Source organism: Talpa occidentalis, unplaced genomic scaffold (assembly GCF_014898055.3).
Source record: "Talpa occidentalis isolate TD23 unplaced genomic scaffold, MPIMG_talOcc4v2.1 talOcc4.4, whole genome shotgun sequence".
Taxonomy (NCBI): domain Eukaryota; kingdom Metazoa; phylum Chordata; class Mammalia; order Eulipotyphla; family Talpidae; genus Talpa; species Talpa occidentalis.
In genome coordinates this window covers 127,947,432-127,972,517 of record NW_023604295.1, presented here as the reverse complement: position 1 = coordinate 127,972,517, position 25,086 = coordinate 127,947,432, and positions in this window count along the sequence as shown.

Below are 25,086 nucleotides of genomic sequence, written 5' to 3'. Positions count from 1 at the left end.
CAAAGCACTAAACACGATAATCACTGATAATTCTGGAATATTTCTGAATCCTATAAAAGAGCATCAAAATTTTCAAGAAAAAGTTTATGGGTTGAATAAAGTCAAAGGAAAATATACTTTAAAATTACAAGAAAAGATTTCATCCAAAATGGTAAACTATAAACTCTAAATGTAAATGTCTTAACCATGTCAAAAATAGCCTTCAGAAGTAACTTACCCGTAATGAAAAGCTTACTTCATTTCAAAGAAAAAAAATCCCAATACCTTAGATATAAATGCATATCAACAGTTTTCACCTAAGGCTTTTCTTAAATTTTCAGCTAACAAAATTTCTCATATTCAATGGATGCTAAATTCAGAGTATGGTTCAAACTATGAACACATTTAGAAATATGTGAATGCTATTTCAAACGCATTCTCTTCATGGATCTACCCCAGGTATAACAACCATATCGCTGGCTCCTGAATATCCAAACATGATTTAAGGTCCATCCAATTCTTTAACCAATTTTAAATTTTCTTCAAAATTATTAAGATTTTGCCTCATTATCCCCATCAATGGAGTTAACTACCTCATAAGTTTGCAGCAGGGATTAAATAAAACACTTAAAATTGTACTCCATGAGTATGAATATAATGACACTGACAGGAAGACAATGGTAATTATTCAGTTTTGCTCTCTGCCTAAGCCACACTGACAAGATTAGACATTCATGCCTAGTACAAGGTTACAAAATTTAGCATATAAAATACAGGGCACTCAATGACTTTAGAAAAAACAAGTAATATACTCTAATGTTAGGGTGCAATATTTGGGGCATACCTTAACTGAATTTCAGATAAATAGTAAGTATTTTAGCATAAGTAAGTCTCAGATATAGCATAGAACATACTTATTCTGAAAATGTATGCCTTGCTTAACTGAAATTCAAATTTAACTAGGTGTTTTATATTTTAAATGGTAGCTCTAGTCTATCACAGATTAACTTTAAAAACATTTATAATTTTGTTTTGAAAATGGATTTGTGGCATTATTCAATTAGTAATTTAAGACACAGCATTAAAATTAAGAATTAAATTAAGAATTAAGCATTAGAATTAAATTAGAATTAAGATTCTAATTGCAGCACCATATAATCAATCATTTGATAGTCTAGAATAGATTAAGACCTTGGTCAACTTAAATAATAATACACATGAACATAGATTTACTCAATTTTTAAATTAAACTAGATCAGCAATTCCATTTCTGTGTATTTATCTAAAAGATAGGACTACAAACTAAAAAAGATATGTACACCCCCATGTACATTATATACAATAGCTAAGACAAGGAAACAAATGTAAGTATCCACTGATGGATAAATGGATAAAGAAAACATGATATATACACAATGGTATATTATACAGACATTAAAAAAAGAAGAAAATCTTGTGATTTGCTATAACATGGATGACCCTTGAGAGCATTATGCTAAGTGAAATGAGCCAGAGAAAGAAAAATATTATATTATCTCAATTACATGTAAAATAAAATTTTTTACACCTAACTCATATATACAGAGAACAGGCTGAGGTGGAGGTAGGGAATGGGTAAGGAGGGTCAAAGGTACAAATTTCTAGTTATAAAAATAAGCCATGGGCCTCCCTGGTGGCGCAGTAGGTTGAACACAAAGCTGTGAAGCCGTCAGGAGCCTCAGCGGTGCTGGTTCGATTCCCGGCCAGCCAGGGGGCAACCCACGTGGTGCAGCAGACCTCGCCTGTCTCGCCCGCTACTCCCCTCAGCAGCGTATTTCAGTCTGTCTGCCTGTTCTGTTCCCCACTCTGTCTCTGGTGAATCCTCTCACCCTCCAGCGCCTCTGGCCTGTACCCTTGTTCTTTTATAAATAAATAAATAAATAGATAGATAGATAGATAGATAGATAGATAGATAGATAGATAATTATAAATGCCACACAATGTAATATACAATGGGCATTCTATTTAATAATACTGTATTTTATATTTGAAAGTGGCTAAGAGAATCAATCTTAAAAGCTCTCATCAAAAGAAAAAAGCTGTTAACACATTGTCATGATCATTTTACAAAATACACAAATATCAAATCATGTTGTATACCTGAAACTAATGCTATGTGTCCATTATATCTGAAAAATTTTAAATAAAATAAAATGAAACTAAACAAAATCTACAGTGCCCCTTATGTAGTATTGTTAAAAGGAGAAAGTACATAAAATACCTATACAATGACTTGTCCTACGGCAAAAAAATCAACATTGTGGTTTTTGTTCACCTTTCCTCTCAAATATGGAACAGTTTCTAGAAATAGCATCTGTAAATAGCTTTTTAAATTTCAATTGTAATTTGTAGCTAAGGTGAATATTGTGAAGATGAAGCTAATCGACTGGTTAAATGAATTAGATATTTAAAGGGAACAAAAGTAAGAAGTCAAAAATAACTCCACTGTGTGGGTAATGGAGGAAAAGAAAAAAAGTGAGTGAATATAAAAGAATGTACAAGAGGGAAGACTGAGTGTTAGATATAATGAATTTGATATAATGGTGACTTTTTGTGAGAGTCTCCATGCTGGTCTCCTAAACATGATCCTTATTATCTTATTCCCTCATTTCATTAGCATTACTCATCAATAAATGAACTTATTCATGTAAATCATTGAAATATTACTTAGACCACAGTTAATGTTAGCACTTATTCAATTCATATTAACTTTTATTATTTTTCTACCTTTCATCCGATCAAGTTGAAATACTGAAATCAGTCTTGACCGATTCTTAACACCCGGAATTTTTTCTTCTTAAAATATGTATTTTTTTTCTTTTTATACAAACTTTCTAAAGTTATTTTCTGAGGTTTCTTCTGATCAATATGCAAAACCCAAAATTCTCTCCTTTAGTTTTCTCAGACCTACAAAAACCATTCCCATTTCCTGGTTTTATTCAGACTTACAAGATGTATATTTAAAAAAATAAGCTTATTATTTAAATGTGTCACAAAGATATGGATATTTTTTCTTATTTATATTTGAAGAATCATGTTCATTATTGAACATGAAGAGAATAAACATGATTTATAATCCCAAAGCCATAATATTGTTGACTAATATTTGACATGTCTTTTCAGCACTTTTGATGTGTGAATGTTAGAAACATTCCTATTATAGATCTGTGGCCACACTATATATTTTATAATTTTGATCTTACTATGTGATATAAGCTCACCCTGCTCACTAAGAGATATTTGTGCTTCGTTGCTATCATGGATTTATAGAACACAGGTTTATACAATGATAGGTTGTCAAGTCTGAAACCTAACTGGAAAGAAAATTTCCTGCTTTAATCCATGTAATTCCCACGACAGAGCCAGGATAATTCCAGACCTCTAAAACTGCAAAGCTCTGCAACACTATTTAACAAGTACATCTCATTTTCCCATTTCTATCACTCAGCAACTCTCCTTGCACCTGTTCTTGACAAGATCAAAATTACCAGTAATTGACTCTCTATATTCTCCAAACTTCACCTTCAGTATTTAACTTCTGCCCAATCTAGCTTACATTTCTGCAAGTAAAATTTCCTCCACTCTTTTGATGCATCCTTACAGGCTTTGCTAAATTTTTATTTTGTTGAACACACATGGCAAAACAAAGCCCCAAATAAGTCCAACAATTTCTCTAAATCAAGATCAAGGATAATGTTACTATAAAACAGAATACATATGCACACATTGGTGCCAACGTAAATTCACAGTACCCCATCTCATGTGGCCTTTCAACACTGCTTAGATGTTATGCTAACTCTTCCTATTCCAAACTTTTTCCCATTTACCACAAGAATTACAACACATTTCTCAGTACTCCTCCCTACCACTTCCCTTCAAACATTGAGGTATCAATTTTCCTGCAACTTCACCCAGAAAACAGGAATCATTAATCCCAAGATACATGGAAACTTCCCTAAATTCCAAACCATTCTCCATTTCCTCCTTTCTCAGAATGCTTGTTTTTCTTAAGCATTCTTTTCTACTCATGCTTTAAAACCCCCACCTCAACTTTCCTGAAATTTGCTTTAATCCCTCTCTTTATTTAATCCCTCAGTACCTACACCTCATTAACATCAAAACATGCCATTTGTTATTTTAAAAAGGAAGAGTACTTCTACATTGCTCACCCTCCACCAATGATATATATTTTGTGCATCAAACCAGCTCCACTGCTTAACAACTTCCCTTTGGTTTTCAGGGAAAGGTCTTGGCACTTTTGGGCTTCCAGGAAAGGGAAAATTCCTTAGCTTGGTGTTTAAAAAGCTTTATGACTTGGCCCTGACTAGGTCTTTCAGTTTGTACATTACAACATCCCTTATACATATGCTCCAGTCCAGATATCCCAATGCAACTACAGTTTACTAAGATACTCGGGTCTTTTGCATATGTGCACATTTGCATTAACTGTTCTACTTTCCTGAGTGTAGGAGATTATCTCCGGGAAGAATGGCCTTGTTTACCTCCTTCTCTGCTGGATAATTCCCACTAAAAATTTTCATTACAAGTCTCTACTTCTCTAGTGAGATAATTCTAGCCAGCCAGTTTCTGTTAACTTTCCAAATCAACTTTTTGCTACATTCCATCTTATACAGTAGATAATGGTTTACCTGACTGACTCATAGTTAGAATTCATTGAGGATAAGAACTGTCTGATCAATCAGTATATTTTCAGTGCCAAAATAGCAACTTTTACAAAGAAGTGGCTCAATAAATGTATATTTGATGAATCAATGAGCAAAACATATTTCACTCTATCTTCTGCTCCAGCAAAGCAGGGAAAATTACTACATATCATAGATAATCTATTGATCCTTCTATCATGTAGTGTTATTTCACATCCACAGGGAAGACACTCAAGAGATTAGATATGAAAGAGATTTATTGGCAGAAACTTAAGTGAAAGATAAAGAAGGAAGAAGGAGAACGTGAGAAAAGTCTTCAGATTACAATTCATGTCTTATATATGTGGAGGAAAGAGAGGGAAAGAGGACTGGGTTGGAAAAAAAATAATTGATTCTGAACACAGTTTCAGAAATATTCAGCCAGATTGAAGGGAAGACCTTAAACCAAAGCCACCTGCTGGTGAAGTTCTTAATCTCCTAGGGATGAACATATCTTAATGCCTCTGCCTGATCACCCCCTGAGAAATTCAGTTTGTGGGAAGCACAGCCTGAACACCATGATGATCCCAGACAGACAGCACCTGAAATAGCCAATCATCTATGCTCCAATACATGGCCACCACACTTCCCATATATTTCTTTTCATCAGTTCTCTTAACTTTAAAATCTTATTCAAAGTCAAATAGCTCAGCTTTTCCAAGTCTGGTCAAATATATACTCAGTTTTTACCTTAGTACACTGCTTCTCATAGTGAGAGAAGGGACAGGTTTAGTTACAGCTATTAGAGACTAACAATTGTGTAAACTATAATACAAATAAGTTAAAAAGGAATTTTTAATTACATATTAAAGACTCCCATTTTGAAAAAAGATACGATATATGTAGAATTATTCTATCAAATTATATTAAGTTTCTAAAATAACAATAATAATAATAGCAATAATAATAAAACAAAACTAGCAGGTAACCATAAAAAAGAGACCTTCTGCAAGGTAGGGGAGAGAGAGGGATCATAACAGGGGAGAGAAGAGCACAAGGGATTATGGTGATGGTTCATGGATGAACTGGTGGTGGGAATTTTATGAGGACCACACATGCTGTAAAAGATATAAATACAAATATAAGTTAAAAAATATATAAAGTTTCTAATGTTCTGCATTATTGTGTTACTATGTCATCAAGAAAGAAGAGTGTGCAGGAAGGCAGCAGCCATGGACTTTGCTTTGAGTACCCCATCTTAGCTTATACACACTTTTCAGGTTACCACCACTGCAGTGCAGAGCAACATATGCTGGATAGTTTCCTTATAACACTTCTTCTTCAAAGATTTATTATTTGTCTCACTTGTCCCAAGTGTATGTGCTAATAAAAATATAAATCTTGCTCTCATGTATTCTATCACCTACAGCATCTATAGAAATGCATTACACAATACATGTGTCAAGTAAATGTGACTGGCTGGCATGGGCTAGAGTACTGCATATACTTGGGAGAACTTCTTTATACATATTATAATAATGTGCTATAGCAAGTTAATGTATACATATTAAATGATCTTTACTGGTGGTCTAAATATGATAAGGACATTTATATGTTTCAGCAGTGGTCTTAGATTATGCTTCCTAAAAACAAATTTTGCTGCAAAAAAACTCACATAGTTACTTACAGTGTGTGCAGAGTCCAGCTATAGGAATCAAGGAAGTTGGAGATGAACAGAGAGAGAATCTGATCCACAATGTTATGATGACTAAGCCTCAGCTGATCCCACCAAAATATGTAATTGAAATGGGTTTTAACAGTTGTCCTGAGTGTAGCAATGATGCTGGATGTAATTCAATCAGTGGTCACAGGTTACAGGATGGAAGCCACTGGAGCATTTTAAACAGAGGAATGACATGATTTGTCTTATATTTAAAAAAGATGGCTCTGACTGATGTTTTTGTAAAATTTTGGAAATAGAGGCAAAAGTAGAGTCAGGGAGACTGCCAGGAGCCATAGTGATAATACAGGACTAAGATGGCAGAGATCAGCCTGGCCATGGCAGAGATGGTGAGAAGCAGCTAGAATTGGGATAATGAAGTTATAGCTAAACAGATTTACTAATAGGACAGTACCAGGTAAAAGGAGATTCTGATATATTTTGAGTGTAAGTAATGAGAAGGAAGAGTTGGTTGTTAGCTGAAATGGAAAAAACAGCAGAAGAGATTTTAAGCTGAGGTGGAGGAAATCAGGAATGTAATGTTGAATTTAAGATGGCTATAGATAATATTAGTGCATAGTTTACGTAAGCGGCTGGATATTGAAATTCAGACTTCAAGAAAGAAGACCTAACTGTAGTCATAATTTGAAGGACACTGCACACATTACCTCTTTCTAAATCATGAGGCTGAATCTGGTCACCTAAAGGGGAGGAAATACAAGTCTTAAAAACTATGACACCCCAAGTATAGAGAAACTAAGAAGGAAGCAACAGATACGCTCAAGGAAACAAAGTCAGTGATGCAGGAGAAAAATCAAAAGGGATTCGTGTCATGGAAGCTACATGAAGAAATAGTTCATGGTGGAAAAAAGTGACCATCTGTGTTAAATGTTGCTGAAATGTCAAGTATACTAAGCACTGGAAATTAATCATTGGATTTAGCAACATGGAAATAATGTGTGCTCTGAAGAGTTTTGTTGAAATAAATGAAAGCAAATGCCACAGAGGGATTTAAAGGAGTAGGGATGGGCAACTTTTCCAGTAAGGTCTGCTCTGAAGAGGATGAGAGTAAAGGTCTGTAAGTGGGAGAAAATGTAAAACATTATTATTTATTAAGTTGGAAATATTAAAGTGTGCTTATATTTGATGTAGATAGGAAGAAAATTAAAGATATGATAAAGAATGAATGCTAAATGACTGTATTGTTAATAAAGAAAATACAAGGTTTAAATTGCAATGAAATACTATATCATATCAAACAGACTGGCAAAATTCAAAAATTGAGATGACATCAAATGTTGACCTGAATATAGGAAATCACAAACTCTCATACACTGCTGGCAAGATTACCTATGGTAACAACCACTTAAGAATAATATTTGATGATAAGTAGTAAGGTCAAAAGTGCTTATTTCTTACAACTTATGTGATCTTACTTTGTGAACACCTTCCAAGGCTGTGTTTTTCATATTTTCCTATGTGCAAGTATCAGTGGGATCTGGTTAAAATACAGGTTGTGATTCAGGTGGTCTGGGATGAGATCTGAGATTCTGCATTTCTAAAGAGCTCCCACGTGTCACTGCTGCCACTTCATGGTGAATGCACATTGTGTAACAGGTTCTGCAGAGGCTCTTGCACATGTGCAGGCATCCAATGCAGTGTTGTTCACAGAAGCAGTGAAACAACCTTACAGTTCATTAATAAGAGAATGGATAATATAGTGTTATACATTCAACAGAGAGAATATTGTATACAAGATGGCGTTAAAATGAAGAGCAAATCAATGAGTGATACCTATAACATGCAATACTTTATGTAACCTATAACATGCTATACTTTTATGATACCTATAACATGCTATACTTTTATTTCTGAAGATAAAAATTATTGTGGAAAATAACATATAGAAATGCATGAAAATGATTGCCCCTGATTAGGAAGAACAATGGGCTGGAAGAGAAAGAGGTCTTGACCTTTGTAATGTAAAATAAACTGGCTTAACTTTAGCATGTGTTAATCCAGCATGATGAATATTCATAGTTGTATTTTTTTTTGTATGTACAGATTTTTTGAGTAATTAACTTTCAAACGTAAATAGTTACTAAGAAAATCCCTAGAGGAGGAACAATTTATGGAAAAATTATGGGAGATTCTGCGCACAAGAGTTATTAAAAATCAGCCCTTGAAATACATACAGATTCTATATAGATGTGTGTGGACAAGGAGAAAACACAAGGATAAATACCAAACTCAAACTTTCAGAAATGGAGCAACAATGGCAAAAAATTCCTTATATTTGATGGTCTTCAATTTTATGTTTTCATTTCAAACATAATTATAAATATTGACTAAAAACATGATACTTAAAGTAAAATTAATTTAACATCAAATAAACTCAAAACTATTAAAACAAATTAACAAAAACTAAAATTCTATCAGTTTAATAAATTATTGGCAATCTGAAAAAAACAGATATCAGAAACTGCTACCTATATTCATTACAATTTATAAAGAATCATATTGTCTCTAAGCAGTAAATTCTCAATGTTCAATCAGGCATGAGATACTTAATTTCTCCCTCAAAACATATTGATATGTCATCCCTAATCCAGCTTCCCTACTTCCTATACCTTTTATCCTTCTTTTCTCAGGTGCTGAGTCCTAATCTATATCTCATACCATGTCAATACTTCTATACACCTCTTGTCCTGATTAAGCCACCAAAGAAGAGTCTTTTCCATAATTCAACATAATACCTCAAATCAACATAATACCTAATTGGAATTCTTTTGTAAAACCTCTGCCTTTGAAAGGTTATCAGCATAAAAGATAGTGCTAGCAATTCATTTTTTAAAAAAGAAAGTCTAAATGTTGTCTAATGGCCAATTCAAACTGAATATCATAAAGTCAGCAATCTACAGGCATCTAGGACTCCAGTTCACTCATGTGGTTTGAAAGCAGAATCTGGGTTGTAGAGGCTTCCCTGGTGGCGCAGCGTTGTGAAAAGCTCTCCGCAGCCTCTGCAGCACATGTTCAATTCCTGCCAGCCAGGTAGATTCCCACATGGCACAGCAGACCTCTCCTGTCTCGCCCACTGCTCCCCTCAGCAGTGCTTTCGGTCTGTCTGCCTGTTCTGCTCCCCACTCTGTCTCTGGTGAATCCTCTCACCCTCCCGTGCCTCTAGCCTATACCCTAGCTATTGTATAAATAAAAAATAAATCTTTAAAAAAAAATAGAACTAGATTGAACTTTAAAAAAAAAAATCTGGGTTGTAAATGACAGAATGTAAAACTGATTCATTCACTTAAAATTGTTACTTTCCTGCCATTTCCCAGGTGCCTTACCAGCCTCTGGGAAGCAAAAACTAACAAAGGTCAGTTTCATGCATTATCTTTTAATTAGCTGCATGCCATTTTCACAGTGCATGCTACAATTTAGGGCAGTTGTTCAGAAATGTTGAGTATGTCTGGGTGTAAGAGAGAGATCAATCCATGGTGGCATTTTCTCTATACAACCCTGATTAAACAGAATGCATCAATCCTTTCCCCATGCTAAGGAAATTGATGGTTCCACACAGTGTGTCCTATCATTTCTTAGTTCTTTCTTTTATAGTCTTTTCCACGCATCTACTTCACAAATCTTGTCATTGATTCTCCAAATAGAGCAAAACACTAGTAGGGGTTGAGAATGGGTATATGGGTAGTTAAAGGAAGTATTCAATTTGGGTTTCCCCCAGAAATTCTTAAAGCTGAGATTATCTAAAATTGGATAATAATACATAAAAATGGAGGGAGAGAAAACAGAGAAGCCCTATTATCAGCAAGTGTGTAAAAAAAACTAATAAAAGATTCAGCAAATGAGTAGACATCTGTGGCTATGTATGTTTGTTCATCTTTTGTCATAAAGGAAATATTACATGTGTTATGATGATCTTACTTCTCATGTGAATCAACAGAAATTCTCTTATTGTCTTTAATTTTAAGACATTAGAAACACTGTGTTAGCAAATTGAAGCAATCTCTGCTAACAGTAACAGTTGGTAGGGCTTTCTACTGATGACTCAGGATTACTAATATCTATTCAAAATAGACTATTTTGCTTTATAAACCTATCAGTAAAACGACCCCAAATACATATTATCAAATAACATAAACCATAAGATGGCAATTAAAAGCAAGAATAAAAGAGAAAAAGCCTATGCATCTTTTCCTGTTAGTTTTTATTTGTTCATACACCCTCCCCATCTAAATGAAAAATGGAACCAGAAAGATTATTAACACAAAAATCTGAGAGTCTTTTTTAGACCTCATAGCTAGGTGCATGGAGAGTGTAAAGCTTCCCTCTATGGTCATCTTTTGATGATCATCGTTCCTGAATATTGGTACATGGTCCCTGCAATCCATGCTGAATGTCTCCCCTACCTGTAGAACCCATCAGGCAGGCTATCATGAAGGCTGGCTGTCTACTAAGGCCTCTGCTACTGCTGAGGTCTTCAGTCTGCACCTCTCAGGCACCAACTCCCATTAGAAATGTTTTCCAAAGGTGCACACTCAAGTGCAATTCTGCTAAATTCTCCAAAGATTTATTAAGGAGTAACTATCAGGACCCTATGTTTAAGTAGCTCATAGTCTAGAAAGATAATTAGATATAAAAAGAAGTAATGACCAGGCAGTGTGATGAGAGACCCTACTACATGTCTGTAAAAGGGATTAGAAAAGGAGAATGTGCGGGGCCTCCCTGGTGGCACAGGGGTTAAGACACAACCTATGAAGCTATCAGCAGCCTCTGCGGCATGAGTTCAATTCCTCCTGCTGGCCAGGGAGCAATCCACATGGCGCAGCAGATCTCTCCTACCTCACCCGTTGCTCCCCTCAGCAGTGTATTTCAGTCAATCTGCCTGTTCTGCTCCCCACTCTGTCTCTGGTGAATCCTCTCACCCCCCACATCTCTGGCTTGTACCCCAGTTATTGTATGCATAAATAAATAAATCTTTAAAAAAAAAAAAAAGGAGAATGTGAGTGACCAGGGAAATTTTTCTGGGGAATAGCCATCAAATCTTAATTTTCAAGGATGAATAAGCTCTTGACAAAAGTTCAGGAAGGAAAAGTTATTTCAAAGGGAGAAAACACTACATATTTCTTTTTAAAAACACAAAGGTGGAAATCAATGTAAATGAATTGAGGACCTGAGTCTAAAGTGAAGGAAGTGAAGACGACAGAGTAGAATGTGAGAGGAAAAAAGTATATGCAACCAAAATTGGACTTTATCCTTTTGATCTGGTTAGTAAACTGTGGCTGATGGGCTAAATTCAGTCCAGCACCAGGTTACTGAAAGTAAAGTTTTATTGGAACTCAGACATTTATTCATTTGCATATTAGTAGTTTCCACAGCATCTTCCCTTGGTATTTTCTAACTATACATTCTTTGCACTTAAAGAATTATGAACATTTTTCCTTATCAGAAATTAAGGGCCAACACCAATATTGTTACATTTCTTAATAATTTACTTAATTATTTAATGTGTGCATAACAAGTTACTAAACCATAATTAAGATTATTTCCAGTGCCTAAGCATTAAATTTTTTGTGGTAATCAAATACTTCAGAGCACTTTTTAGATTACATTTAGAAAAAAACTTCTAGGGGGAGAATTTGTAATTCAAAAGATCTATAGTCTTCAAGACTTCTGATAAACAAAGACAAATCATCATCTACAAATTTTTACCTACTTAAAGACATGCTAGCACAGTCTGAACCATGTTGGCACTACCACTTCTACCATTGCCAATCTCAAAGATTGGTATCATTCTCACATGCATCCAAACACTATTCAAATGACTATTGCTATTTGTACTTTTCCTTATACCCATAGTCTGGTTTTGCAAAGACTAGTGGCTATCTCTTTTTCTGATTTATTTTGATTTATTTGTATATCTTCCCTTATCAGATAAGGATAGTAAAATTTTCAGTGATATATTGGCTTAAGTACTTTTCCTCAGTATTTGATATTTAATGCTGTTTAAAGAAGAATTATTTTCTTGTTTGTTTTTAGTCTGAAATTAAATCAGAAAGTTTTTTATAATATATGTATAGTCAAATTTGTTCATCTCACTATGTATCATTTCAGCCTGTCTCAGGATTTGGTGACACACATAGAAAAGCCCCAATCATAATATAATTCTAAAATCTTTGAATCATGCTAAATTTACTTCTATTTTGTATACCTCATTTTGTATACTAAAATCTTTAGTTCATTAGTTATTTATTTGGGTTTTATGTGGAAGGATAATTTTTTTATCTCACATAATACTAAGAACAAAAGTTGAACAATTATTTGTTCAAAAGTTCAACAATTATTTCTTCACTCACTAATTTAAAATTCAAAAATTAATGTACATAGTTTCAGCTCCAATATGTAAAGAGCTAGTACGTTGACACTCCCATCTTTTACAACTAGAAAAATCCAGGTAAATTGCACCTTGGCGACGTTCATGGACCCACTGCCTCATCACCCAAAAAGGTAGAAAAAATACACGTACAGAGAGATACAGTGACCAAGATCTTCATTCCTCAAACAGCAACTGCTTGAGTCATGAACTAGCAGAAAAACCTACAAAGTAATTTCAGTGAATTGCTGGGGGATGAGTGTGGACCAGCAAGAGAAGAAACTCCTTGTCAGTCTGCTTCAGAACCCCTACATTCATAGGGTGTCTTTTTAGGAATTCCAGTAGAGTCTCAGAATGAGGATTTGAGATAGCTCCCATAGCTTCAGTAGATAAGAAGGAAGCATAACGATTCTGTATTACTCCAAAGACTTCCCCATAAAACAGACCTATTTTCCAAGTTAAAGCACTTTGTCATCTCTTATCCTGACAGGGAGAAGAAAATCACTCCTCACTCCAGTCCTCTCCAGCCTTTCTGTCTCATCTAAAAGGAAACAAATACAACTACAAAGCAAAACTCTATAGTTAACAGGAGCCAAAGCTTAAAAAAAATATAGCTAGGAAGGCTGCAGACAGGGAAGGGGATGGGAACAGTGGAAGGTAGGGAACAATTTGACGTTTGTGAAGGGCACAATTCAGGGAGATGGGCCAACCACAGATGGAGACTTATTTGGAGGTGGATGGGCACACCTCTCCTCTTCTGTAATTTCCATCCTAAGAGGAGGGCTCCAATAGGGTAATAGAGGATTACAGTTAAAATAATTACAGTCCCTAAGATTTCTTAGGGAAGAATATATACTCAAAGCCAAGAGGGTAGTCAAAACAGGGATACTAGAGGAATCTGAATTATCTTGCGCCTATAGATACAATGATCATTAAACCAAACCACATAACCCTTATACTATTTACCCTAATTCCTATCACCCAACACAATATGCCTGGCTTTCAACAATAAAAAATAATTATGAGGCATACCAAAAAAAAAACACAATCTGAATAGATTAAGCAATAATCAGAAACACACTCAGAGATGTTACAGACTTTGGAATGATTAGGAGAAGGATTAACATAACAACTCGTATGATAATGGTTCTAAAGTAAAAATTAGACAACATGAAAAAATAGATGGGTAATGTTTGCAAAGAGATGGAAACTCTAAAATAAATAATGAAATGAACATCTTGAAATCAAAGCACAGTAATAGAAATGAAGAAAGGCTTTAATAGGCTTTTTAGTAGATGTGACATGGCTGAGGAAAGCATCCCTGAACTTCCAGAGAGATAATTAGAAACTTCTCAAGTTGAAATACAAAGTAAAGGATGTTGAAACTGTAAGACAACCAAGCAATTAAAAGACAATATCAAAAGTGCAACGTGTGTGTGTGCATGAGTAATCAGAATAGCAGAAAGTCAGGGGCAGAGAATGGAGCTGAACACATATTAGTCAAGAATATTCCAGGGCTTCCCCTTGTGGCGCAGCAGTTGAGCACTGAGCTGCGAGGCTGCCCGCAGCCTCTGCAGCACTGGTTCATTCCCCGGCCACTGGCACGGGTCCCACAAAAAAAAAATAGGAATATTCCAAAATTAATGACAAAGGACCACAGATACAGACATAGATCGCTCAGAAAATAAGAAGTAGTATAAAAGGATGAACCACTCCAAACAGAGTAAACAAATGTGAATATCAGCTAAGTGGAAAGATCTATTCATATCATTACAATAGAGGGGTGAGTCAAATTTTTGGGTGGCTTTTTACAATTGTTATTAAGAATGGCTTCTCTGCACTGGTGATGTTTAAGTGGAAATCAGGAAGAGGGCAGAAACACGAATCCTCCAGGCAATGACTTGTTATTGTGAGAACAGAGAAGTTCATTATCATGGAAGCAGACAGTGAGGAAAGGGGAGTGTTGTCAGATGAGATCAGAGTGTAAGTGGGGTCCAGATCCTATATGATTGCTTTTTCATACAGTTTAGATTTAGTCCAAGAGCTGGGAGAAAGTGCCAAAATAAATACACAGTACAAATTACAAATTATATTGTCTTTCAAAAAGATAATCTAAGCAAAAGTGGGTATAGTTTAATAAGAGGCTGTGTGAGTAGGGCACATGGCTTTGGACTTAAGTGGTGGTGGTTCAGATAGAGAAATGGATTTTGGCTAAGTCTTGACACTGGAATTGACAGGATAGATTGGGAGGTGAATGGAGGAAAGTATACAATAAAGGACAACAACTAGACTTTGATGGGAACAATTAGCTATCCAATAGAGGTATTTTCTAGATGTGAAAATTTTGAGAAGGAAAATAGCATAGAAAAAATATCAAACAATGATACCAATGTTAACATGAGGTACCTCTCAGACTTTAAAATGCAGATCTGAGTTAGGAGACTGAAGTTACAAACATGAGATTTCAATGTGCAGCAGGTTTAAAAATAGAATTAGAGCCTTCACCAACACAGAGATGCTATATGAAGTTGCTGACTAAATGTGATTTCCTAAGAAGAGTTAGTAAATGGAGCAACTAAAAAACTCAATTTTGAAGCCCAAAGATCTCCAAACTTTAGTATCCCCAAATCCAGCAAAGGATGGGAGGAAGATATAGCTAGTGAGCTCAAAATAAAAGCAGGATTCATAGAGGCACAAGGTCACAGCTATGTGATAATACATTGTAAATATTTAGTACCAAGTAAGTCACTGAAATTTTAAGCATGAAAAACTGGACACAGGAGTCATAGTTCTACCTCTGATGCATGGCCAAGGTACTTTACAGCTCTCCTAAAGGCAGAACCAACATTTCTGGGAAGAAACAACAATTTGGTAGGTCCTAACAAACCAGACTAACCACATGTTACTATAATTGTAGTCCAATTAATTTAAAACAGAAGTTAGATATTTCAATTAACGCTTATCAAATTATCAAGTAGGAGATGATAAAAATAATGCATTTAGAATAGTATCTATATATAGTAAATGACAAGTTTATGTTATTATTGCAACATTATTATTATTGTAATATTATTGTTGTAATATTATCAACAGTGCTTGTCAAGTCTAAGAATACTGAAAACAATGCTATTAAAAGTCTATCATAGTGGGAGTATTTTTCATGTCTTACTGAGATAAGTAACAGACAGTTCTCTCAGCTTTGTTTCCTGTTGGGAGGATCCTATGATTACAGTATTACTGCAAACTCAGGAGGACAAGCCAGGCCATCATAAATATAACAAATGTCAGGGAATTCAGTTAGCCCCGCTTCCTGTTCATTTTGTTCTTAGATATATTTTTATATTTTTAGGTAAGTACTAAAAATTTTAAAATTCAGTCCAAGCATCACTCATACACTGTAGCCAAAAGTATAAATTATAAAATTCTCCATAAGGCAATTTTGCACAACTTTAAATACTTCCACACTGCTTGAAATAGTAACTTTTCTTATTGGAACTGCGTATAGTCAAACATATTTATTTGTAAAGATATTTATTGTGACAACAGAAAAAAAGTAAAGAATTGAAATATCTGCTAATAAAGCAACAGTTCATTATGGCAATAACATACAAGATTGATTAAAATAATGTGTACAGATTGTAGAGTGTACAGAAAAGTTTAGTCAATAGATTTATGACTACTGTTCATACAAAAACATAAAAAGTCTATTAATCTAAATGACTTAGCCAGCTATGGTCTACAATGCAAAAGTAAGATATTTTAAGAATTCCTTTAATGTCATATTTTGACAATTTGTCATCCACTTTGGGCTTTAGGTTCACAAATATAGTCATTATTTCTTCCACATTCATTCATTTTGAAATCAGAGTTAACATATCATAAAATGCCACTCTTTTTCTTTAAAGGAAATACAATTATTTAGTTAGAGATAACAGCCTTATTAAAAAATTTAGCTATTATTACCAAAAACTAATGTGAACCCATGTTTTGTAAAATATAAAAAAGTCATTGATAGAAAAATACTGGACAGATATATACTAACTTAGTAATAGTAATTATGTCTGAATGATGGAGTTAGAAATAATTTCCATTTTTTCTCTGTACTTTCTAATTTTTTATAAATTTATTCTTGATTTTACTTAGAAAAAAAAAGGATTTTCCAGTATAATGTAACAGATAAAATGACATATAAGCATACCTATTTGTGACAAGTCACATTAAAACTATTTTAATAATATCATATATGCTAAGAAGAGAAATAAAGGAAATGGGACGTATTACAACTTACTTTAAAAGATACAATTTATTTTTTTTTTTCAGATTCAGTCAAGTATTAAGACATGTTTTAGTGGGGTCAGGAAAGTAAAGGATATTTATACTAATTACAAAGACAATAAAATGGATTTATAGCTCCAGTACCATCATCACCATCATCATCATTACCATCAACAATATTCACTGAGTCCCTTCTCTAGGGAGCTAAACCTATTTCCCAAAAATAAGACACATCTGGAAGTAAAATTCCCTTCATAAAGGTTTAATAGGACTACTTAGGAAACTCTAGCTTCAGAACTTCATGCACTATATAGTCTCCTGAAAGAGTTAATGTAGTTTCCAGAACAGTATAGCATATTAAGCAGTATCAGCAGAAAATGACTGGATTATAAAGCATAATCCCTGAACAACTGCCCTGGGAAGAGCATTGCTCAAATGATCAATTACCATTACAAAAGGATGCAGGTACCCCCACCTCTATCCCAGGACACCACTGCCCTCAAAGTAAAATTCTTGTCTAGCTAGGTATAAAGTCAAATTTAAGACACAGTAATTGAGACCCAATGAAATAATGTGACAGAAAAAAATAAAAAAAACCAATTGAGATGCCTTAAACTTAATAAGACCTTCAAAATTATTTATTCAAATAATAGTCTTACTTTCAAAATGTGCAAAGTAATGTAAATGAACTTTATGACTTATGAAGGTATGTCTTCTTCTAAATAGTCATATTGTCACAATAGATTTTTAGTTTAAATTACCTACAGGTTCAACTCGATCACTCCAGTTGAATGAACAATGGCATTTATTTTCCATGTATAATAGCTAGGCTTTATTTTTCAGAAGGAAAAAAAAAGCTTTCAAATCATCTATGGTAACTAAGCAATGGAACATATCAGTTAAGAACACAGGGTCTGGAATCAAACTGCTTGGGGACAAATCCCAAATCTGCTAGTTACCTGACATCACTACACTTCAGATTCTTTATCTGTAAAACAGGTATAATAACTATTTGTAATGCCTGTGTGCACATGTACCCTGTGAGAAGTAAGTCAGTGCATGTGGAAGCTCTTAGAAAAGTGCCTCATATGTAATAACAATCCAATAAATGTTTATCATTTGTTTGCTGCAGTATGTAGTTGTAGCAGCATAAAAAGGTCTGATTTTAGTTACCATCCTGAATGGCTTTCTCTGGAGAGGGTTTATGCTTCATATGAACTAGCCGGAGGCCTTTAGTAAAACGTCACAATGCTCATTACTAGTCCTCCCCATTAGCAATTTCCCCTTAATTCCAGTAGCCAGGGTCATGCTTTTCAAGCTAACACATCACTAAGCACTGGTGAGACAGGAATATGTTGAATGATAGATTCAAGAATCAAAAAATTATGCACATTTTGGAATGTTGAACTATATGTACAATGACAAAATGTCCCATGAGTAAATATGATGCCCAACATCTGATATCGCTAATGTCAAATCCATAAATATAAGATAATGCAGACCTAGGTCTAAAAGTTTAGAGACAACTGGATATTTCAACCATACTCTTCTTATCAATTTGGAAATTTTGATTCAAACAGAAATAGAAAATTAAATTGACTAAAGTACAAGGGTGGAGGGGTTTTAATTCACATCTAACCTCCAAATAAAGAAGACATTCTATGTTATCACTTGAAGCATCTTTATATATGTCTACAGAATTAATAATATCTTATGCAGTGACTCTCAAGTATGAAGAAGTCTCAAGATTAAGTCCTAAACATCTTCAGTATTTAGGAATGAAGTAAAGAAAAGGCAACTGACAAAGGACATTAAACGAAACATCAAATTTGTAGGGAAACAATGATAGTGGGATGTCCTGGAAGCCGAGAGAAGAAAACGTTTCAAGGAGAAAGTGGTTAACTATGTTGAATGCCACAGTGAGATCTAATAAACTGAAGACTGGAAAGGGTCTTCAGATTTAGCACTACGACAGACATCAGTGATAGCAAGTTAGTGGGGTGACAGGAGAGGTGGTAGAAGGGAGTAAGGAAGAAATGGGGGTCAGGAATGGAGTTTTCATAAATATACAATTTTAGACACCCATCAGTTAAGGGGAGCAGATCCATTTTTAGAGGCAAAGGAGGATCATTAAGAGTTCCCTAAGGTAAAATTTATCAGAAGAGAAGAGAATTTTTCACCATTTCTGAGGAAAGCTCCCACGTGGCATATTACTTCAGCTTCTGATAGAATAACAGATATTTATGTTTGTATTTTAGTATGGATATGTGAACTGTTATGGTGATTATGAGTAGAGAGGAGACTTCTGGTTTCTTTGAAAAGCACCCCATTATTTTGTTTCCATTTTTAAAATGTACCAAGAAAGTCAAGAGCCATTAAGATAAATGTATATGACATAAACTGTAGGCTATATAAAGTATGTTATCCACTGTTTAATATTTATTGAAACCATTCCATCAGTACAAGTACTACACTGTATTTTCTACTTCACTTTCTGCATTCTCTTTTTTCCAGAGAAATCAGACACAGGAAACTTGTTAAAAAGATCTGATGAAAAAGGAAATTTTTTTTCTGATTTCCATGATAGTCCTTTAGAGTAATTGCTGATTAGAGGCAAATATTCCACTGAAAACTCTATGTGGACAGCAAATCAGGATGGAAAGAATTAGGAAAGTAAGCAAATAAGAATTTGCTTTCCTTTTTTAGCCAACAGTTAAAAAAATAGTGTTAACTCAGTTTATTTCTTTGACTTCGTTCCTTCCTCTGTTAAATCAGAGGAGTCTGAATCACTGATTTCTAAGTTACCATCAGCACAATCTACACTATTAAGAAACAAACTATGTGTTTTGAGTAACTCTAGTATGAAAAAGTTTGATATCTAAATCACTTAATAACTTAGTAAACTCATTATCACAAGTTAAATCAAATGTTTCTTATCCAAATTTTGCAATAATTACCAATGTTCAACTAATATTAACTATCTGGGATTTTCATGGTCTTCCAGAATAATATCAAGTTGTAAATAATAGTCAATGATATGCTATACAATAATTATATATTTGTCTACTTTCATTGAGCAAGCACAACACAAAACCTTTTTGATATTACAAAGGATCTGTTGAGAACAACAATCTCTAAGTTTGGAAACAAGAACCACATGAATTACCTTCAGGACTGATACATAAACAACAGTGTTATGAGTTAACTCCCAGCCCTTTATTTTTGCTTCTAGCTTTCCCACATGGCTTGTAAGAAAATGCAATGCTTCAGGACATGAGTTGAATTCCTTTAAAAATGTAGCATCCTGTGGGAAACAAATACTTAATCTTCAAGTAGAACTGAGAAAAAATGATTACTGAAATTCTTGAATTTTCTAGGCTGGGAGGCAAAGCACAGAACTAAGCTTTGTCTAACACCCAATTTTGTTGGAAATTCAAGAGAGAAATGAATGAAGAAATAAAATTGGCCAAGTTGTACCCCTTAACGATATCTGGTTTTTGTCAATTTTACCTCAATAAAGCTTAAAAAAGAAATCCAATTGCACAAATCACTCAACTGACTTTCCATAAAATGACAAAAAAGATAACTCTTTTCAAAAGAAAAAAAGAAGAAAGAAGATAAGCTACAGAATTCCTAACTCAAAAAACTCTACTCAGCAAATGGCAGTTAAGTGATGACTAGCAAAAAACTAATAAACAAAGTACAACTCCCAAAGTTCAGATTAAAAGCAGGACATACTATAACCACATAAAGCCCTGTGCATAAATGATAACTTTTTTCCTAACAGTCAAAAACTGAACAGGACTAAAATCTCCACCTACTGGTGAATGGAAAAAAATGGAATAAAATGGTGATATCTCTACACAATGGAACACCACTCAGCAATAAGAATGATTGACCCATGAAGCAACATGGGTGAATCTAGAAAGTAAGATATTAAGTGACACAAGCTAGAAAGACTATCTCCACATGTGACATTCTAGAAAAAGCAAAACTTTAGGGACAATAAAAGCAGATTAATGGTTACCAAGGGGTGAGGCTAAGGAAGAAATTCACTTCAAAAGTGTGTAAGTGAACTTTATGGGCCTCCCTGGTGGCGCAAGGGGTTAAAATGCAACCTATGAAGCTGTCCGCAGCCTCTGCAGCACAGGTTTGATCCCCAGGCCAGCCAGGGAGCTACCCACATTGCACAGCAGACCTCTCCTGACTCACCGGCTGCTCCCCTCAGCAGTGTATTTCAGTCAATCTGCCTGTTTTGTCCCCCACTCTGTCTCTGGTGAATCCTCTTAACCCTTGCACCTCTAGCCTATACCCCAGTTCTTGTATGCATAAATAAATAAATCTTTTTTAAAAGGTACGTAAGTGTACTTTATGGGGTAATGAAAAGTTCTTATATTTTAATTGTGCTTGTGATTACCTGACTATATGTATTTATCTAAGCCCATGAGCTATATAGTTTAAATGGTACCATTTTATTATATTAAATTGTACCTCAATGCAATGCAGCTTATTTTCTCAAAAGTCAGAGCATATTACAGGTACTTGAAAATCCATGCTTGCATATGATGGCTGACCAAAGGACTTTTGAAAATATCTTTCACGTATTATTTTGGAATAAAAATACATATGCTTAAATTAAAACTAGGCAAACAGAAATATAGATTTCATTCTTTACTTTCCAGAGGATGCCAGAGGAGCAGAGAGCAGTGTCAGTCTGCAACCAGAATTCTCCTATATCCACTTAGATAATACCTCATGCATTTCCTCTTATTTAACTCCCCAAATCCCAAAGCTCTCCTTGAACAGCTAGTGAGGATGTTGGAAGGATCCCTCAAAGTCATTATTATTCATCCTCATTGACCGGAATAGACTTAAAGATTTTTATATCCTTTTTCAGTCCATATCATTTTTAAAAATTTCCTGTTGAAGTGTTTGCCCAAAACAATGGATAATGCAAATCCTATGGATAAAGGAGCACGCAATAGAAGTGAGAGCAATTTAAGGGGCTGAGAACACTTACATTCCAATTTGAAAAAAATATTTTGGGGGGCAAAAAAGTTTTATGTAGTAAAGCTTATTCCACAGAGGACAGATGGAGAGGATATTTGTGTTTAATTTAAATGTTCTGTAAAAGTTCACACTTCCAGAGCACAGAAACACCCCCAGGTTGCTGGCAAGTGACAGGAACACTTTATCCTGAATACTCAGCAGGACTGAGACCCAGGGATTTTGGACACACTGAAGCTTAGAGTTCTTTCTTTGAAAATAAGGCAAACCAGGAAGGGGCTCTGAAGAGACTTCTGCACATCCACCCAAACACACACACAACCCTAATCCCCCAAAGTTTCATGCTCTGGTTAATTAGAGATACCAGGTTTTCATAATCACTGACTGCTCTTTCTTTGGGGGCTGATTTTTTAAACGATTCCTGACATTTCATCCAGCATACTCTGAACATTTTCACAGCAATAAGAAATAACAGCCTCTCCTCCTGACAGCAAAGAAGGTTTATTCAGTGCTGTCAGACAGATGAATAGTTATAGCTCTCCTATGTACTAACTCGCAGCACAATAGGTGGAACATCAAGAATAATTATATCAAATGAACATGGAAGCTGATGCACATGATGTCCAGGTGAACGCCCATTCAAACAAGATGAGACACACTCATCTTGTGTCTTGTGCTGTTTCCAGCAACAAAAATGAGTTCTTGATGCTCATTTCAGTGTGGGAAGCTACCAGGAAGTTTCCTTTCAGAATAGTTGTGATCTAAGAAATGGTCCCAACACTGGGCTTTGAGGACTTACTTTTCCCAGGAAGAGGCCCCTTCAGTGTCCTCATGAGGGCTGCTATCAGGATAAGAACCCCAGTTGGTGGAAGGACACCTGGCAACCAGCCAATGTTTGGAGTCAGCGCACAGTTGTTGAGAACAGCACTAAGAAATGTGGGTAATGGCACAAGCAGCCACTCAGGGGAGTCTCTGGGAGAAAAAGGATTAATGACCTCTGAGACTTGTTCTCTTTCCACTCTTTTCCTAAAATGCCAAACCATGGAGCCAGTTATCAATCACGAGAGTGAAATATATCAGTGGATGGATTCGGTTTGCTACAATGACAGCCAGCCCCACTTTTGAAAACGCTTTGAAAACAATTTTTACTGTGCAATGCTGGAGAAAGCCAACAAATAATAAACCTGTCTTGGTACTCACCAAGTGCTCGTAAATACAAAAGTAGGTTGCACAGCTGCAAAGGAAAGCTATCCTCAAGCTTGAAAAATTGTCAGTGCTTAATCATTGCAACGGATATCAATTCTCATTTAGGGCCTAGACATGGGGCAGCTCTTATCGTCAGCATGCGCAAGTCCAGAGCCTCTCTTTCCACCAGTCAGTAGTTTAGAATTGAGACCAGGCAGCAGAAGGCAGCTCTCAGAGCTCTATTTTCCCAACTGTGCTATAGTTGCTCACCAACAGGTTCATTTTTTCATTTAATTCAAAACACTATACTGAATTGTGCTTATGGTGCAGTTTTAGTGACAAAGTTTCAAAGGCAACAGAAATCCATTTAATGAAAACCACAGGTCTCCAGGCCTGGCCCGGCACCCTGAGCCAGGGTGGCCTTCCTGTGACTCCTCCTTTATCCCTCCAAAGCAACTCTCATTGTGGAATGTCCTCAGGGGCTTTGTTTCTGTCATTTCAATTCTTGTCTGCCTTCTCTGCTCCTCTCTAAAGTGATCAAACAAGTCTTTGACAAAAAAGAAAATAACTCACACAAACCCTGACTTGTGAGAACTGAGAGCTCGATTAGAAAGCAGGGTGCTGAGTGGACATTTTTCAGCATCTCATAGTTTAGTTGGATTGAGCTAGAACAAATCTTGTGTCCAGATTCTTCAAAGGAGGACCAGGAAACTGCCTGCCAGGTACTTTGGAGAGGTCACTGTGAAGAGGAACAAGTTGCTTCAACTTGCTGTCTCTAATCAAGGTTAAAGTTTCTAAGTATTCAGAAGTTTCCCATTTCCTGAAAGAAGTGGGACTGTGACATTTTAGTATTGAAACTAATAAATGACTGGATTCAGAAGTGACAGATACAAGAATATATCCCTCAGAAAGGTGTTTTTCAGTAGGCAGAGGTGATTGTTAAATTAGTTTTCTTTTCCTGTATTCATTTTTCCCCTACCTGGACTGCACAGTGGTACAGAGATAATACTGCCCCCAAAATCTTTATTCCTCTGTGATGTTAGTCCAGGTCACCTCCAGTATTCCCAAGGAGCATCTTCCTTTGCTGACTGTCTATATGCAGTTATTTTTAGAAACTCCCCCCTTCTTCTTAGACCCTCTGAATTAGTAGACAATTTTATATACACAGGTAATGATTCTTTAATATAATTAAGCAGCCATGTTCAAACCAGCTATCTAGAGTTAAGAACAGAGAAATCATTCCCAAGAAAGACAAATAATTAAACTATTCATGGTTTCCCATCTAGTAACCTAACAAGAGCCCCAGACCTCAGGGGCTTTCCACAGAGACTGACTGCTGACATGACAGGAAATTCCAATGTTTGCCTAGCCTAATGCACTACTGCACCTCTGTCAGTGGATGGTTTGATGAATGAATATTCAATTACAGAAAATGAAGACTCAAAGACAACAAAAACAAAAATATTTGTGTTTGACCAGTATTTACAACATCCACCAAATTTACTGTCATCATTTCACTTCAGGATTTTATTTAGCCACTTGTTAACAAAAGTCTCTTTACAAGTCTTCATGCTTCTGTCTTTCCTCCTTTAACTCACATTCCACATAGCAGCCAGGAGGATCTTGGTAAAAAAACATAAGCTTCATCATGTCACTTGTCTATTCATGCACTATAATGAGTTACCATGACCTATGCCAGGGATTGGCAAGTTGTCTTTTTTGTGAAGGTGGGCATTATTCAGCAGTTGACAAGAGGTGGCCTATAGTCCACAGCTTGCTAAACCTTGGTATCTACAATATACATGATCTGACTTCTGGTTCCTCATGCTAATATTCTCTCTCTGAATAAGTCT